Source organism: Pristiophorus japonicus, chromosome 17 (genome assembly GCF_044704955.1).
Source record: "Pristiophorus japonicus isolate sPriJap1 chromosome 17, sPriJap1.hap1, whole genome shotgun sequence".
NCBI lineage: Eukaryota > Metazoa > Chordata > Chondrichthyes > Pristiophoridae > Pristiophorus > Pristiophorus japonicus.
This window is the reverse complement of record NC_091993.1, coordinates 112,772,115-112,789,204: the sequence shown is the minus strand read 5'-3', so window position 1 is coordinate 112,789,204 and position 17,090 is coordinate 112,772,115. Positions and strand designations below refer to the sequence as shown.

The window sequence follows — 17,090 nt, the reverse complement described above, 5'->3', positions numbered from 1 at the left end:
TTTCCTGATATGTATACCCTCGCATTTCTGGTATCATCCCTGTAAATCTTCTCTGCACCTCCTCCAGTGTCTCTATAACCTTTTTATAATATGCCGACCAGCTCTGTATGCAGTACAGGTGCAGAGTCGAGAATGTGGAACCCTCGGGAACGAGGCCATTCTGGATTCCAGGCTTTTCCGGACTTTCAATCATTTTTCTGACGTCACGAATCTCGGGAAACACCCGAGCCCAGGTTTGGGTATTTCTGGATTTCGGACCGTCAGAAGGGGGTGGTCCCCGCCGAGGAGGAGCTGTTGGGACCGGTGGGCCCCGCCATGGAGGAGGTATTCGGGCGGGCCAGGGGCGAGGCCTCGAGGTAAGGGCGGCGGCGGTGAGGCGAGGACCGAGGTCAGGCAGCGACGGGGCTCCGAGGTCGGCAGGGTCAGCGGGTCCGGATTTCGGAACATTTTACGGATTCCGGACGACCCTGCCACCGATCGGTCCGGATTCCGGAACACTCTGGATTCGGAACTCCGGATTTTCGACACTGCACCTGTACTCGTAAGTGTTGTCTAACCAGGTTTCAATACAGGTTTAGCATAATTTCCCTATTTTTCAGTTATCTACCTCTAGAAATAAACCTTAGTGATTGGTTTGCTTTTTATAGCCTTGCTAACCTGTGTCATAACATTTAGAGGTTTGTGTATTTGTACTCCGAGGTCCCTTTGTTGCTCTACCCCACCTAGACTCTCACCCTCCAAGTAATAAGTGACCTCCCTATTCTTCCTAAAGAAAGAAAACTTGCATTTATATAGCGCCTTTCACGACCACCGGATGTCTCAAAGCGCTTTACAGCCAACGAAGTACTTTTGGAGTGTAGTCACTGTTGTAATGTGGGAAACGTGGCAGCCCAACTTGCGCACAGCAAGCTCCCACAAACAGCAATGTGATAATGACCAGATTAATCTGTTTTTGCTATCTTGATTGAGGGATAAATATTGGCCATGGACACCGGGTACAACTCCCCTGCTCTTCAAAATAGTGCCATGGGATCTTTTACGTCCACCTAAGAGAGCAGGCAGGGCCTCGGTTTAACAGCTCATCCAAAAGACCACACCTCCAACAGTACAGCACTCCCCTGGAGTGTCAGCCTAGATTTTTGTGTTCAACTCCCTGGAGTGGGGCTTCTGACTCAGAGGTGAGGGTGCTACCCACTGAGCCACGGCTGAAGGGCGGAGTCACTACGGATCCCGATTAGAAACATAGAAACACAGAAAATAGGTGCCGGAGTAGGCCATTCGGCCCTTCGAGCCTGCACCGCCAATCAATATGATCATGGCTGATCATGCAACTTCTGTCCCCCTTTCCTGCTTTCTCTCCCTACCCCTTGATCCCTTTAGCCGTAAGGGCCACATCTAACTCCCTTTTGAATATACCTAACGAACTGGCTCAATAACTTTCTGTGGTAGAGAATTCCACAGGTTCACAATTCTCTGAGTGAAGAAGTTTCTCCTCATCTCAGCCCTAAATGACTTACTCCTTATCCTTAGACTGTGAGCCCTGGTTCTGGGCTGGATTATTACAGCCTTGCCACAGGCCCAGAGATGGGAAAGTCTCTTTCGTTCCGACCGCCCCCCACCCACCCCCCCACCCCCCCCGCACTTCCTACCAAAATCTAATACCTCACATTTATCATTGGCCAATTAGATGCCCATTCTGCAAGTTTATTAACGTCCTCCTGTCATTTATTGCAGTCCTCCTCAGTATTGACTATCGCCCCCATTTTGGCGCAGTCGCGCGGCTTAAAGGGAGCATTGCTGACACCGAGTCTCAGCTATTTGAAACGTCTGCTTTATCTACAGCAATCATTTTCCACAAAATTCTAATGCAGGGCAGTATTGGCCAAAGTTGGAGGAATGTACATCAACCTAATAAATCACATCATCACTGATTTTGTTTTATTTCTGTATAAAGTGCTGCATAACAGTCAAGACAGGAAATCGAAGCAATACACTTTACAGTTGTCAGGGATTCCATTGCATAGCATTTTAAGCAAGCTATAATGAAGAAACGCTGTGCTGTTCTTGTAAAAACTGCCCTGCTAGTTCCCTCTGTTGGCACACAAAAGTGTTATTCAAATTATCTTTATCTGGGTGCAGAGAATTTGTTTTAAGAATGTTTTGGTAAGATAAAGAAAGGTTGTTGAAAAGATTTCTATTAAGACAAATAAGAAACAGGACAGCTATTCTTTGTCCCTGGATAACTGCATGTACAGAGATAATTGCACACGGGCATTGGGGAGTGCATCTTACCTGGATCAGATAAGTTAAATAAATATCATATCCACCCTGTGTGTTTAACACCAGGAGTGAGACTTGACTCCACAACTTTCTGACGCCGATATGAATGTGCTACCCACTGGGCCACAGCTGACACAGCACCACAGGATCGCCCCTATGCTTCCCAAATCAAACACTAATGATCCTCCTGTCTTCTTACAAACAGTTAAAGCTATGGTATCCTGCTTCAAGGTGTGCCATACAAAAAATGTTCCCTAACACATTCTTCATTCCCTATCTTGAAGTGTTAATATTTCAGCGTGTGTGAATGAAAGCAGTCCCTGATAAATACAAGAGGCACATCTGGGGCTGTTGGATGTGAGGCTGGTCCATCCAGGGTACATGGCTGACTAAAGCCCCGAGTGACATTCGGCTCACTTGTGGGGTAAACATAACATTCAATGGAAGCCCAAAGCATTTATCGTTATATTGCTGTTACTGCTGTTTTAATGCATGGATCTTTTTTGGGGGGGTTGAGTTTTAAAGAGGCGTGTTCCAATGGAAAGAAAGACTATTCAAAGTGTAATGTATTTGCTTCATAGGTTCTTTGCTTAAGAATTAATAGCAACACATTGCTATTAAGAACTAGTTGGTTTATTAGCAAAGATTTAATAATCACACTACACATTACCGGTTCATCCACCAGGCTCACAACTGCATACCTCATCGTGGATCTCCTGAACCCAACTGGCGGGGGTTTTATTGAGTCTTGTGACAATGATGTGACTGGCTAAGCCACTCACAACTCGACAAACCTGTGACCATACTCGGAGGTGCATACATTACACAAAGCATTTATATAGCACCCGGCTGCCCTATTGCAATGTGGGAAATGTGGCAGCCAAATTGCGCACAGCAAGTTCTCACAAACAACAACGTGATAATGACCAGGTAATCTATTTTAGAGATAAATATTGGCCAGGATAAAACATCCTTGCTTTCTTTGAAATAGTGCCATAGGATCTTTTACGTCCACCTGAGAGGGCAGGCGGGGCCTCGGTTTAGCATCTCAACCAAAAAGGCATTACCTCCTACAGTCTTGTTGTGGTGTGTCAGCCTGGATCACACACTCAAATCTCTGGGGTGGGATTTGAACCTACAACCTTCCAACTATGGAGATGAAGGTACTACCCACTGAGCCACGGCTGACATGTGGTAAACACTGCAACATGTGCAATGTACTGATGGTACGGGTAGCTATTACAATCAGCTATGTTATCAAACGAATGGTTAATGTGCTCATTTTAAATTTCACTCTGTGTTATTTTAGTTCAGATATTAACCTATTAATACTAAATGGGCTACTCCCGCTGCTAAAAAAGCAGAGCGAAGAGCAAGTGGGGAAAGGGTCTGTCCAGTAACACAGCAACACTAATTTCCATGTAAGAGGGAATAATCTTTTCATGGCAGCACGATGAGGAAAGGCTTTGGCAGTTCTCTGCGCCAAAATAACTCAAGAAGATTGTCAATATATCTGTCTGGTTGTTTAAATATGTTGTGTGACCACATGGCCATATATAAGGTTAATAGTGCTGGTCGAAATCAGATATGATAAGCGGTCTCATCATCATCATCATCATCATAGGCATTCCCTCGGAATCAAGGAAGACATGTTTCCACTCTTAAAATGAGACCTTTGGATGGCTGAACAGTCCAATACAAGAGCCACAGTCCCTGTCACAGGTGGGACAGATAGTTATAGAGGGTAAGGGAGGGTGGGACAGGTTGGGACAGGTTTGCCGCACGCTCTTTCTGCTGCCTGCACTTGATTTCTGCATGCTCTCGGCGATGAGACTCAAGGTGCTCAGCGCCCTCCTGGATGCACTTCCTCCACTTAGGGCGGTCTTTGGCCAGGGACACCCAGGTGTCAGTGGGGGTGTTGCACTTTATCAGGGAGGCTTTGAGGGTGTCCTTGTAACATTTCCTCTGCCCACCTTTGACTCGTTTGCCGTGAAGGAGTTCCAAGTAGAGTGCTTGCTTTGGGAGTCTCGTGTCTGGCATGCAGACAATGTGGCCTGCCCAGCGGAGCTGATCAAGTGTGGTCAGTGCTCCAATGCTGGGGATGTTGGCCTGGTCGAGAGCACTAATGTTGGTGCGTCTGTCCTCCCAGGGGATTTGCAGGATCTTGCGGAGACATCATTGGTGGTATTTCTCCAGCGACTTGAGGTGTCTACTGTACATGGTCCATGTCTCTGAGCCATACAGGATGGGGGTATTACTACAGCTCTGTAGACCATGAGCTTAGTGGCAGTTTTGAGGGCCTGCTCTTCGAACACTCTTTTCTTCAGGTGGCCGAAGGCTGCACTGGCGCACTGGAGGCGGTGTTGAATCTCGTCATCAATGTCTGCTCTTGTTGATAAGGGGCTCCCGAGGTATGGGAAATGGTCCAAGTTGTCCAGGGCCGCGCCGTGGATCTTGATGACTGGGGGGCAGTGCTGTGTGGCGGTGAGGAAATCAGATGTGATAAGCAGTCTAGACAGAGTAGATAGGGAGAAACTGTTTCCATTGGTGGAAGGCTCGAGAACTAGAGGACACAGGTTTAAGGTGATTGGCAGAAGATTCAAAGGCGACATGAGGGAAAACTTTTTTTACGCAGCGAGTGGTTATGGTTTGGAATGCACTGCCTGAAAGAGTGGTGGAGGCAGACTCAATCGTGGCTTTCAAAAGGGAAAGAAAGAAAGACTTGGATTTATATAGTGCCTTTCACGACCACCGGACGCCTCAAAGTGCTTTACAGCCAATGAAGTACTTTTTTTGAAGTGTAGTCACTGTTGTAATGTGGGAAACGCGGCAGCCAATTTGCACACAGCAAGCTCCCACAAACAGCAATGTGATAATGATCAGATAACCTGTTTTTTTGTTACATTGATTGAGGGATAAATATTGACCAGGACACCGGGGAGATAACTCCCCTGCTCTTCGTTGAAATAGTGCCCTGGGATTTTTTTACATCCACCTGAGGGGGCAGACAGGGTCTCGGGTTAACGTCTCATCCGAAACACGGCACTGCCGACACTGCAGCACTCCCTCAGGAGCACTGGGAATTGGATAAGTAGCTGAAGGAAATAAATTTACAGGGTTATGGAGAAAGGGCGAGGGAGTGGGACTAGCTAAAGTGATAGGCTGAATGGCCTCCTACTGTGTTATGACCATTCTATTATTCTATGTTGCACAAGAAGCACAGATGCAGAAATTGTAAATTCAGTGGGAGACCAGAGGGACCCCCAAGAAATAGGAGGATCCGGTTACGCTGGGTGGGTGCTGTTCCTGTCGGTTCCATATTGAATTGTTTGGGGCAGAACGTCCATCCACTCCTTTACAAGGCAAATGGCAAATGATGGGGAGGAGGGGGCAGGCACTAGGCCAGAACTCCCTAAGCCTGGAGACCCCTGTCCTAGCTTGATCCCAGTCCCTACACCAGGAGAGATAACACAAACCAGCCTTGCCAAGGGTGAATGTGTGTAGGCTTCAACTGGTGAGGTCGAGCCCTGGCAAGCCCTGAAGAGAACAGATCAAGAAAAAAATCTTGGATCAATGGCTTGGCTTGGTAGCCGACCGGAGCAGGAAATGGGTCAGCAGGGAAGGGCTTTTCAGCCGCACAGCCCTCACACGGGCAGGGGGCAGCCAAGTCTCCCAGCGCACGGGCAGCTGGGCGCTAAAGATGCACCCAGGTGGCACTTGCACCCACCTGCCCTATGAAAATGAGGTGACATAGAATCATAGAAATTTACAGCACGGAAGGAGGCCCCGTCATGTCCGCGCTGGCCGACAAATAGCTATCCCGCCTTATCCCACTTTCCAGCTTTTGGTTTGTAGTCCTGTAGGTTACGGCACTTCAGGTGCACATCCAAGTACTTCTAAAAATGTGGTGAGGGTGTCTGCCTCTACCGCCCTTTCAGGCAGTAAGTTCCAGACCCCCCCTCAAATGCCCTCTAAATCTCCCACCAATAACTTTAACTCGATGCCCCGGTTGTTGACCCCTCTGCTAAGGAAAATAGGTCCTTCCCATCCACTCTATCTAGGCCCCTCCTAATTTTACATCACCTCAGTTAAGTCCCTCAGCCCCCTCTGCTCCAAAGAAAAACAAACCCAGCCTATCCAATCCTTCCTCATAGCTAAAATTCTCCAGGCAACATCCTCGTAAATCTCCTCTGTGCCCTTTCCAATACAGTCACATCTTTCCTGTAATGTGGTGACCAGAACTGCATGCAGTACTCCGGCTGTGGCCTAACTAGTAACCTCCCACTCCAACGGCAGCTGACGCTGGAGTCGATCGGCGGGCACAATCCTGGCGCAACTGCTGGCCTCGCGGCATGTGGAATGTCAGGACCATAGTGCTTTTAGCACAGGAGGAGGCGTGGCAGGTTTTTTTGTCCCTTGGTGAGTTTAGGTCCATCTCAGTAGCTGATTTTACACAGTCCAATCTTCCTGCCTTCTTCCCTAACTAATCCCACATTCCCACACCCTTTTGTACTCTTTGTCCAGTGTCCAGTGCCCTTCATCAATGCAATAACGGATTTAGCCTCAATCACCACCCATGGCAAAGCAATCCAGCTTCCGATAACTTAGCATTAAATTGTCTCTTCTAATCTCCCTATTTTGTGTATCTAGTGCGCACCTTGAGATCACGGACTCTTGTCTGCCATTGGAAATTATCTTTGTTTACCTTGCCTGTTCCTTCGTTATTTTGAAGGCCTCTATCAAATAACCCCCTCAATCCTTTCAGTTTAAGAAAGTACAGCCCTCGTTTCTTCACCCTTTCCTCACAACTCCCTTCTGCGGTAAGATTTCGTGGCTCACCTGCCACTTTTCTGCCATTAACACCAACGGTTTCATGTCCCAAAGCCAGCAAAGGTGTAACTGAGAGCACGGGCTATTTTAATTCACAGCTGTTCAACAAGTCTAACATCTGGTTCATTAATGGAAATAAAAGTCGGGGGAGATGTAAAACAGGCTGCCGACTCGCTATCGCCCATTTTACACTCAACAACAACAACTTGTATTTATATAGCGTTTTTAACGTAGTAAAACATCCCAAAGCTCTTCACAGGAGTGTTATAAGACAAAAATTTGACATCGAGCCACATAATAAGAAATTAGGGCAGATGACCAAAAGTTTGGTCAAAGAGGTAGGTTTTAAGGAGCATCTTAAAGGAGGAAGGGGAGGGAGAGAGGTTTAGGCCGGGAGTTTCAGAGCTTGAGGCCTGGGCAATAGAAGGCACGGCCACCGATGGGTGAGTGATTATAAAGAGGAATGCCCAAGAGGGCAGAATTAGACATCTCGGGGGGGTTGTGGCGCTGGAGGAGATTACAGAGATAAGGGAGGGTGAGGCCAGGGAGGGATTTACAAACAAGGATGAGAATTTTGAAATCGAGGCGTTGCTCTCGCACAAATCAAAATTATTCCACCCCCCTCGCCCAGTATGTGAAAGGATACCTGCTGCCAGACCATACCTGGCGTCAGTGTTAACTTCTGGCGAATTAGTTGCACCAGTCAGGTAAAACTGGAGCTCTTCATGCACAAGTGTGGAAATATAATTGAGGAGCTGTTTACTGCCAATTAATGAGGCCAAAACCAAATATCAATATCATGGCTTGTTCCACGAGGTCTGATAAAGGAAAAGTGTCACCTTCAGGAACAAAGGGAAGGTCTGTGCCAGCCTTAGAATGGATATCAATTGCAGTTCTGCACTTTTATCTTTCATGAAAGTGGCTCTATATAAAATTATATAATAATTAAGGTATAAGATTAATTAAGAGTGGGCTTGTATTCCCTTGAGTGTCAATGATTAAGGGGTGATCTAATTGAGGTGTTTAAAATGATTAAAGGATTTGTTCGGGTCGATAGAGAGAAACTTCATACAGCAGCGATAATGTATACATTACTAGCGCACAGAACAGTCCCTTTGGCTTTACCGATGTCAGGCCTTACATATTTTCTCCAGCTTCTCTCATTCATATTCCACTTTGCTTCCTTCTATTTTGGAGTGGTTTCGCTCAGCTTTTAATGCTTTCCCAAAGCCCAGCTGTGATGAGATACTTCATCAAGCATTTTTTCACTTTCTTTCCAGCTTTAAAAAAAATCTGTTTACTTTCTTTCATCCCATTCGCTGCCCCTTTCGGTTATCCATCAGCACTTCGGGAATCTGAGCATTTACCGCCATCCTGGGCTCCCAATTTTTGTTTTGATCAGTTCTATAAAGCTGTTCCACTTTCCTCTATCAGTCTAACAAAGGAGCTACATCGAACCATGAGACAATTTAAACATTCAAATCCCTTTTCAACTGACGACAGACCTATTTTTAACTTATTTGTTCAAGGTATATGGGCAGTGCTGGCCCCTAATCGCCCTGAGGTGACAGGGGGGTCTTCTTCTTGAACTGCTACAATCCTTGCGGTGATGGTAGTCCCACAACGGTGTTAGGTGGGAAATTCCAGGGTTTTGACGCAGTGACAACAAAGGAACAATGGGCTAGAGTTTCCCTAACCTGTTTTTCTGGCACCCTTACCCAAGGTGCACCGTTTTTGTCCGTCTCCCAGCGTGCTGAAAAAAGATGTCGGTATTCTGACCGCTCCCCAGCCTCTCTTCGGTCATTGTGTAGCGTGGCCCAATGGATTGGGGGCAGAGCCAGGTCCCGGCACTGAAAACAGTGCCGGGACCTCTGCACGTGCGCGCTAGAGTCTGCGCGCATGTGCCGTAGCTCCTGGCAGGCCCTTTCTGCAAACGTGCGCTGCAGGCTGTGTGGGAGGGGCCCGAAGCACGCCACCCTTTGCCCTGGCCGAATGGGCTCCCTCATCGGCGGCCAGAGTGTGCTCTGCAAGCTGTGTCAACTCTGACCCGATTGTAAAACTCCTGAAGAGTTTCTGGGGGTCTGGGTTTGTAACTCTCGACCAGATGAACCGGGGATTCATGCGGGTGTTTGATGCCATGCCGGACATCAGTCTAGACGTGCCAAGCTCTTACAGGACTCTGAAGGGGTTTGTCATCAGCAAGCGGTCATCACCAAAGCCCTCCAAGATCAGTGCCCCAAAAGTGAAGCCAGGCCCTCTGTGAGCGAGGGCGGGAGTAACTGCACCACGCAGGCAGCCCAGTAAGCGGCTCCGACAGCAGGAACAGATGCACCTGAGCGAAGGGAACATCCACCATATCTCGGGCGAACAAGATCCTCAGGATACTGAAGTCCAAGGGGCTAGCTCCAGACCTTCCAGAGGATTTGTACCATTTGAGCAAGAGGGTACTTCCACCTCCCCTCCTCCTCTCCCCCCTCCCTCCCCCCACTCCTCTCCACCCACCCACCCCCCCAGCTCTGGCCAAATGGTCTCCCTCATCGGCGGCCCGCTGTCCTCCCAGGCCATGTTTTGGTAGGACTTCTATTTTTTATTTGTTATTGATTGATTGCTTATTACTTTGGTCTTGGTGCTTTAGGTGCAGGGTTCCTTCTATTTTTTATTTGTTAATTAATTGCTTATTACTTTTTGTGCTTTGTTTGGTGCTTGGTGGTGCTTTAAATGTAGTTACTTGCACCGATTCCTTAACTGTAAGTAAGATTTTTCTGTGCGGACAGAAGTGGCAATATATGCTGGCCTAAGTTAGTTTGGAGCAACTATTTGCTGGCCAAATACCTAAAACAGAGGTAAGTGGCTGGGACGCCCCCTTTTGAAAAAAAACTGAACTAAAAAAAAACCTAACTAACTCACTTACACTGGCGCAAATTAAATGGCCAGAATTGCAACTAAAACGATAGTCCAGAAAAATCAAGTTGCTCCAAAAAAAAAGGAGCAACTCCTGGGGAAACTTCAGCCCAATAGACCCAAGTCAGAATGACATGCAACTTGGTGTTCCCACAATATTGATACTCTCGTCCTGCTGTGTGTTTCCGTTACTGTCAGCTGTGGCTCAGTGGGTAGCACACTCAGAAGGTTGTGGGTTCAAATCCCACTCCATGAAACTTGAGTTCATAAATCTAAGCTAATACTCCAGTGCAGTGCTGAGGGAGTGCTGCATTGTTGGAGGTGCTGTCTTTTGGATGAGATGTTAAACCAAAGCCCTGTCTGCCCTCCCAGGTGGGCGTAAAAGATCCCAAGGCACAATTTCAAAGAAGAGCAGGGGAGTTATCCCCGGTGTCCTGGCCCATATCTATCCCTCAATCAACATCACTAAAACAGATTGTCTGGTCATTATCACGTTGCTCTTTGTGAGAGCTTGCTGTGCACAATTTGGCTACCACGTTTCCCACATTACAACAGTGACTATTCTCCAAAAGTATGCTTTGAGACATCTGGTGGTCGTGAAAGGCGCTATATAAATGTAATTCTTTCTTTCCATAATGCTGTTACCTATTTCACCTTTATCGCATAGTTTGAGAGAACATTGAAAGGAATATATGACTTTAACGACTTCAAACATACCTAGCAACATCACAGTATTTACGAGTATACTTAACTAAACACATCCACAAATAAGGTATGTTTTTCCATGCTTCTCTGACTGCAGTAAATGGTTTTATTGCTACAGTTCTTTATAAAAAAAATCTCTGAGCAAGTAAGCACACACTAGGCGTAACTAGCACGGTGACATATTGTGCGAGGATGTCCCTGCCAGTGTAGCTGACACCAGCAAGAGTCTTCGCAGTGCCTTTGGTGACAGCCATACTCAAAGAGAGCACCAGGTATGGGTAACTATGTGCAAAGTCTTGTGGTTAAAGATGTATGGGTTCTACCTGTGAAGTCAGTATGTGCTTTTGTTTGGAATATTTCCGGGTGATGCTGCTTGTTGAACTGATTGAAATGCAGTCGTGGACTTTTTGGGAGCTGATGAGGTGGGAAGAAGTGCAGAGGGCTGTCTAGGATACGTGGAGCACAGTGGACACAATTTTACAGAACTTTCCCGCAGGAGATTAACTGGGTTGGGTATGGTTAAAGATCGTTAAAGTCATATTTTATTTGGCAACTTAAACGCACGTGGTTCTTTGGGTGTATTTCAGGTCCTGGCTATAGGGGCCTAAATTCATTAACCTCTGAAACCGGGCATGACCCGTGCGGTGCACAGCCAATGACATCAAAATGGAGATGCCCGTCCCAACTTGGTCATCGGGCCTCCTCATTTGAATTGCGGAGAGCTGCGGGTGCCAATCGGGCGTACCCACTCAGCTCACCAATCCGGGCCCGACCTGGGATCTGGGAGAGAGGAAGGCAATTGGAAGGGAGGTGAGGGCAAGCCAAGAGCGGCCGGCAGCCTTAATGTGGAGACATTCCTGCTCCTCCTGGCTGTGCGTTAAGGCAAGTTAAAAAAAAGCCCTTGCCTGCAGGCTTTTACCATGGCCTTTGAGAACCGTTGTGTCGTCCGCTATAGAGCCTGAAACAGTAGTCGGAGCTTGCGGTGATGCGAACTCCGACGCGCTTGAACCAATTTTGCGAACGGGCCAATAATGAAATGAGGCCTGCGCTCATTTCAGGTGGTTGCCACGGCCGCCTAAAAAGAAAAGCCCAGTCGAATTTCGCAGCAGCACATTATGCAATAACATTATTCAATAACGCGGCTCAGAAGTGTTTTACTCTGAGCAAGGCGGCTTTCAAGATAAATACTAGCGATCGAAGGTGTATCAGAGAATATGAAAATCAGGCAGGGGCCTTTCCGCTGCTAAATTTGCCACTGTTGAGCCGGTTTTGCACCCGTAAATTCTGGGTGAAAAAATTGGACCCCAAAAAAACCCAGCGGACGTCAGAGGAAATGTAAAAATGTAGTTTTCATTTGGAACATGGTTCAAATTCAAGAATACTAGCATGGGATGAAAGATAAAGCATCTGTTGCTGATTCTGAAGCTACAATTATTGCACAGATGGCAGGCACAGCGTGAGGCTCTACTAAATCAATTGGCAAAATAAACAAGTTTTTGTTTCGCATTCCATCCAAAAAATAACTGGAAGCTTTTTATTCAGCTCCTCATTGGTGACCTCTGACTCCATTGGAAATAATTGAAGCGGGGGAAATATTTTAATACTTGAAATGGAGGGCACAATATTTACAACGATAGTGGAAACTGAAAGAAAAGGGAGTGTAGAACAATATCAAAATCTACCTTCCCATTCACTAACATTTACTCTGCAATGAAGGGGAAAATACATACCTTTAATGGAGACTTCCTTTGCAGATAAATTAATTGTATGCGTGAAACTAGTTGTGATCATTCAAGCAGAGTATGGCTTGCCTCCTGTGCCCGCGAACTGTGCAATAATTGTACCTCCAGGATTGCCCTGAATTAAAGATTAATCTCCTGGACACTGCTGTAAGCAACCTGGGAGAAAAAATATCACAGGGCAATTAAAATTTTTTTTCCCCATTTTCTTTCAACACTTTTGTTTGCAGTTGGTTTATAGTTATTGGCTCCTGTTTAAGCAACGCTTCAATTTCAAAATTCTCATCCTTGTTTTCAAATCCCTCCATGGCCTCGCCCCTCCCTATCTCTGTAATCTCCTCCAGCCCCACAGCCCCCCTGAAATATCTGCGCTCCTCTAATTCTGCCCTCTTGAGCATCCCTGATTATAATCGCTCAACCATCGGTGGCCGTGCCTTCTGTTGCCTGGGCCCCAAGCTCTGGAACTCCCTGCCTAAACCTCTCTGCCTCGCTACCTCTCTTTCCTCCTTCAAGACACTCCTTAAAACTCTTTGACCCAGCTTTTGGTCACCTGCCCTAATTTCTCCTTATGTGGCTCGGTGTCAATTTATTTGACTCATAACACTTCTGCGAAGCACCTTGGGACGTTTCACTACGTTAAAGGCGCTATATAAATATAAGTTCATGTTGTTGTTAGAAAATTAGTGAAAAGGTGGGAAAAATGGGCTGGGGAGTTTGGAGGTCATGTGATGAAACCTCCAGGAATACGTCCAATCAGAGTTGCCGACCCTACCCCTGTGTAATCTGGAATCTGGAATCTGATAAACATTAATGTTAGAGGAGGGATTGTAGCAATCCTCCGCTGGTTGGCTGCCCGATCCCTCCAATGGGAGGGCCTGGTCCATTTCGAGGGCCGGCCCCTCATTACCGTACATACAGCGAGCTCCACATCCTGAACGGTTGTCCCTATCGCAGCTTGATGTCTGCGGTCGGGCATGATACGAGAATGGTACCAAGATTCACTGGGATGATACCAGAACTGAGAGGTTATAGCTATCAGGAAAGATTGAACAGGCTGTGGTGATTTTCTCTAGAAAAGAGAGGACTGAGGAGATGACCTGATAGAGGTCTTAAGATTATGAAAGGGTTTGATAGGGTGGACATAGAGAAACCACTTGCGGGCGAAACCAGAACTAGGGGCCATAAATGTAAGATAAGCACCAATAAATCCAATCGGGAATTCTGGAGAAACATCTTTACCAAGCTAGTGGTTAGAATGTGGAACTCACTACTACAGGGAATGTTTGAGGCAAACAGCATGGATGCATTCAAGGGGAAACCAGATAAGTGCATGAGAGAGAAAAGAATAGAAGGATATGTTGACTGGTTGGTTGAAGAAGGATGGGAGGTGTGGAGTGTAAACACCGACATCGAGCTGTTGGGCCGAATGGCCTGTTTCTGCGCTGTAAATAAATTATAATATTTTGTAACACTAGCTGACAGAAAGGTGTGTTCGAGGTGAGGGTGGGATCACGGGCGAGGGTCGAGGAGCGTGTGGCATTATCCTGGGACCGGCAGGTGCCTACATTATTCTTATGAAGCTCAGAGAAGCACTCCTGTCCCCAAAGCTCTGCACCTCCCACCTCGTGTTGTGTTATGCAAATGCTCTCCCAGCCCTCGGAGTTTCAAGGTCATAGTGCTTAGGTGGCCATGCTTATGTTTTACATCCATAGATTGTAGGAGCCAGGGAAGTCTGAAGGAGAAAAACAATTTTGATATTGAGGTCCTGGGAAAGATTAAGTCAGAATCTGAGACTATAGGGTAGATTGTTTACTTGCATGCCTGGGTGTTAGAAACATAGAAACATAGAAACATAGAAAATAAGTGCAGGAGTAGGCCATTCGGCCCTTCGAGCCTGCACCACCATTCAATATGATCATGGCTGATCATGCAACTTCAGTACCCCATTTCTGCTTTCTCTCCATACACCCTGATCCCTTTAGCCATAAAGGCCACATCTAACTCCCTTTTGAATATATCCAATGAACTGGCATCAACAACTTTCTGTGGTAGAGAATTCCACAGGTTAACAATTCTCTGAGTGAAGGAGTTTTTCTTCCTCTCGGTCCTAAATAGCTTACCCCTTATCCTTAGACTGTGACCTCTGGTTCTAGACTTCCCCAACATCGGGAACATTCTTCCTGCATCTAACCTGTCCAATCCCATCAGAATTATATATGTTTCTTTCAGATCCCCTCTCATTCTTCTAAATTCCAGTGAATATAAGCCTAGTCGATCCAGTCTTTCTTCATATGTCAGTCTGGTAAACCTTCGCTGCACTCCCTCAATAGCAAGAATGTCCTTCCTCAGATTACGAGACCAAAACTGAACACAATATTCAAGGTGTGGCCTCACCAAGGCTCTGTACAACTGTAGTAAGACCTCCCTGCTCCTATACTCAAATCCCCTCGCTATGGAGGCCAACATGCCATTTGCCTTCTTCACCGCCTGCTGTACCTGCATGCCAATGACTTTCAATGACTGATGTATCATGACACCCAGGTCTCGTTGCACCTCCCCTTTTACTAATCTGTCACCATTCAGATAATATTCTGCCTTCCTGTTTTTGCCACCAAAGTGGATAACTTCACATTTATCCACATTATACTGCATCTGCCATGCATTTGGCCACTCACCTAACCTGTCCAAGTCACACTGCAGCCTCTTAGCATCCTCCTCACAGCTCACACCGCCACCCAGCTTAGTGTCATCTGCAAACTTGGAGATATTACACTCAATTCCGTCGTCTAAATCATTAATGTATATTGTAAATAGCTGGGGTCCCAGCACTGAGCCCTGGCGGCACCCCACTACTCACTGCCTGCCATTCTGAAAAGGACCCGTTTAGTCCTAATTTTTAACGAGATTGCCGCTCGTTAAGAACATACGAAATAGGAGCAGGAGTAAACCATTCGGCCCCTCGGGCCTGCTCTGCCATTCAACGAGATCATGGCTGATCTTCTACCTCAATTCCACTTTCCTGCACTGTCCCTATATTGTTGTAGAAACCGCTCGCTTTCAGAACATAAAAAATAGGAGCAGGAGCAGGCCATATGGTCTCTTGAGCCTGCTCCATCATTCAGTAAGATCATGGCTGATCTTCGACCTCAACTCCACTTTCCCGGAAAAGAGAATGGGGCAGTTTCTATAACAGGCGGCCTCCTAACAATGCCAGCTTTATGCCCGGGTCACAAGTTGAAAATCCACTCCTTTATTTCAGTGACACGGCAGAGAGCGGGAGGAATGTGTTGTACAATTGTCTGCGTAGTTATTGCTCTGCACACTTTTGGAGTGAAATAACTCATTTGGCGTTCCAAAATAAACGATGCACAAAACCTCCAGTGCTTAGTCAACAGGGTTCAAGTCCATATATTATAATCCCCACCAACAGACTTATTCCTGTTTTTTTGAGCCTTTAATTAGGCTGCACTTAAGTATGATAAAGAAAAGATGATTTATAACCCACGGGGGGTAGCTTTGGCTTTGTGTGATAGCATTTAAACTTCAATGGAAATAAAAATCAGGAGAAACGAAAGAAAGACTTGCATTTATATAGCGCCTTTTATGACCTCAGAATGTCCCTAGCCATTTTACCAATGAAGTATTTTGTGTTTGTAAAGATGTAAAATGGGCTGCCGATTTATTATCACCCATTTTACACCGACGCAAAGAGTCAAAATGATCACAATCCGCGCAATGTTTTATTTAATGTCGATTTTATTTGTCGGAAAGTAAGTGATTCCAGAATCTAACACCCCCAGGGGGCCACACTTGAAGAAATCACAGCTGCACAGCCTGTGATTTCCTGTCCATTCGAATGTATAGCATTTGAGCAGGAGGAAGTGTTTCAAAGCCTGAACCGTAATATTAATCCGAAACGTTGACGCAGTTGTGTCTTGCCTGTAAGATGTCAAAATGTTTGGCAAACTTTTTTGTGGGAGGGAGAATTATTATCAACAGTAGCAAGACAAGCGCATCAGATATGTAATGGTAAACAACTAAAAGATTTTCCAGACACTGCTTAGTACAAGGGTTGGACGTTTTAAGAAGCGTGCCCTTTACAACACAGCACAGTGCAAACATTCAAAGTAAAATGAAATTCAACAGTTGATTGTTATTTACTTGGCACAAAGTGTGCAAAGGTGAAGGATCACGTTAAATCAGTGAGGCACACCTCAGCTAAAGAATTGTACTAGAATTGACAGGTGCAAGGCATTTATGTGAAATAATGTGGCGCGTCGCATCCTAGCTCCCAATGGGAACATAACTGCAGCACAACACGGCCAACTGTATAGTATTAAACAGCATTATATTGCCAACTTCACGGTAAGAGGCCATTAGAATAGTTGGTGTCGAAGGGACTGGAGCACACTGTTGGAGATTTGCGTGGCATCTTTCGCATACTAGACTGGGGCTGGGAATTTTTGATGTTAACGCTCCCTAGCACTGACACCCCTCGTCTTGTCGAGCGCAGAATTCACCTTCGTTCCCCCACACATAAACACGGCGAGCAAAATCAGAATAGAAACTTCCCTACCCAGAGTGGTGATAGTATGGAACGCGCTCCCACATGGAGTTGTTGAGGAGCACAGCGTG

The 17,090-nt window shown here is 46.3% G+C and overlaps 1 protein-coding gene across 2 annotated transcripts in view; it reads left to right on the top strand.

Annotated features, from left to right (window-relative positions):
- Positions 1-17,090, top strand: part of LOC139228270 (solute carrier family 26 member 9-like) — a 130,621-nt gene that overhangs the window by 26,657 nt on the left and 86,874 nt on the right. The window lies entirely within an intron of this gene.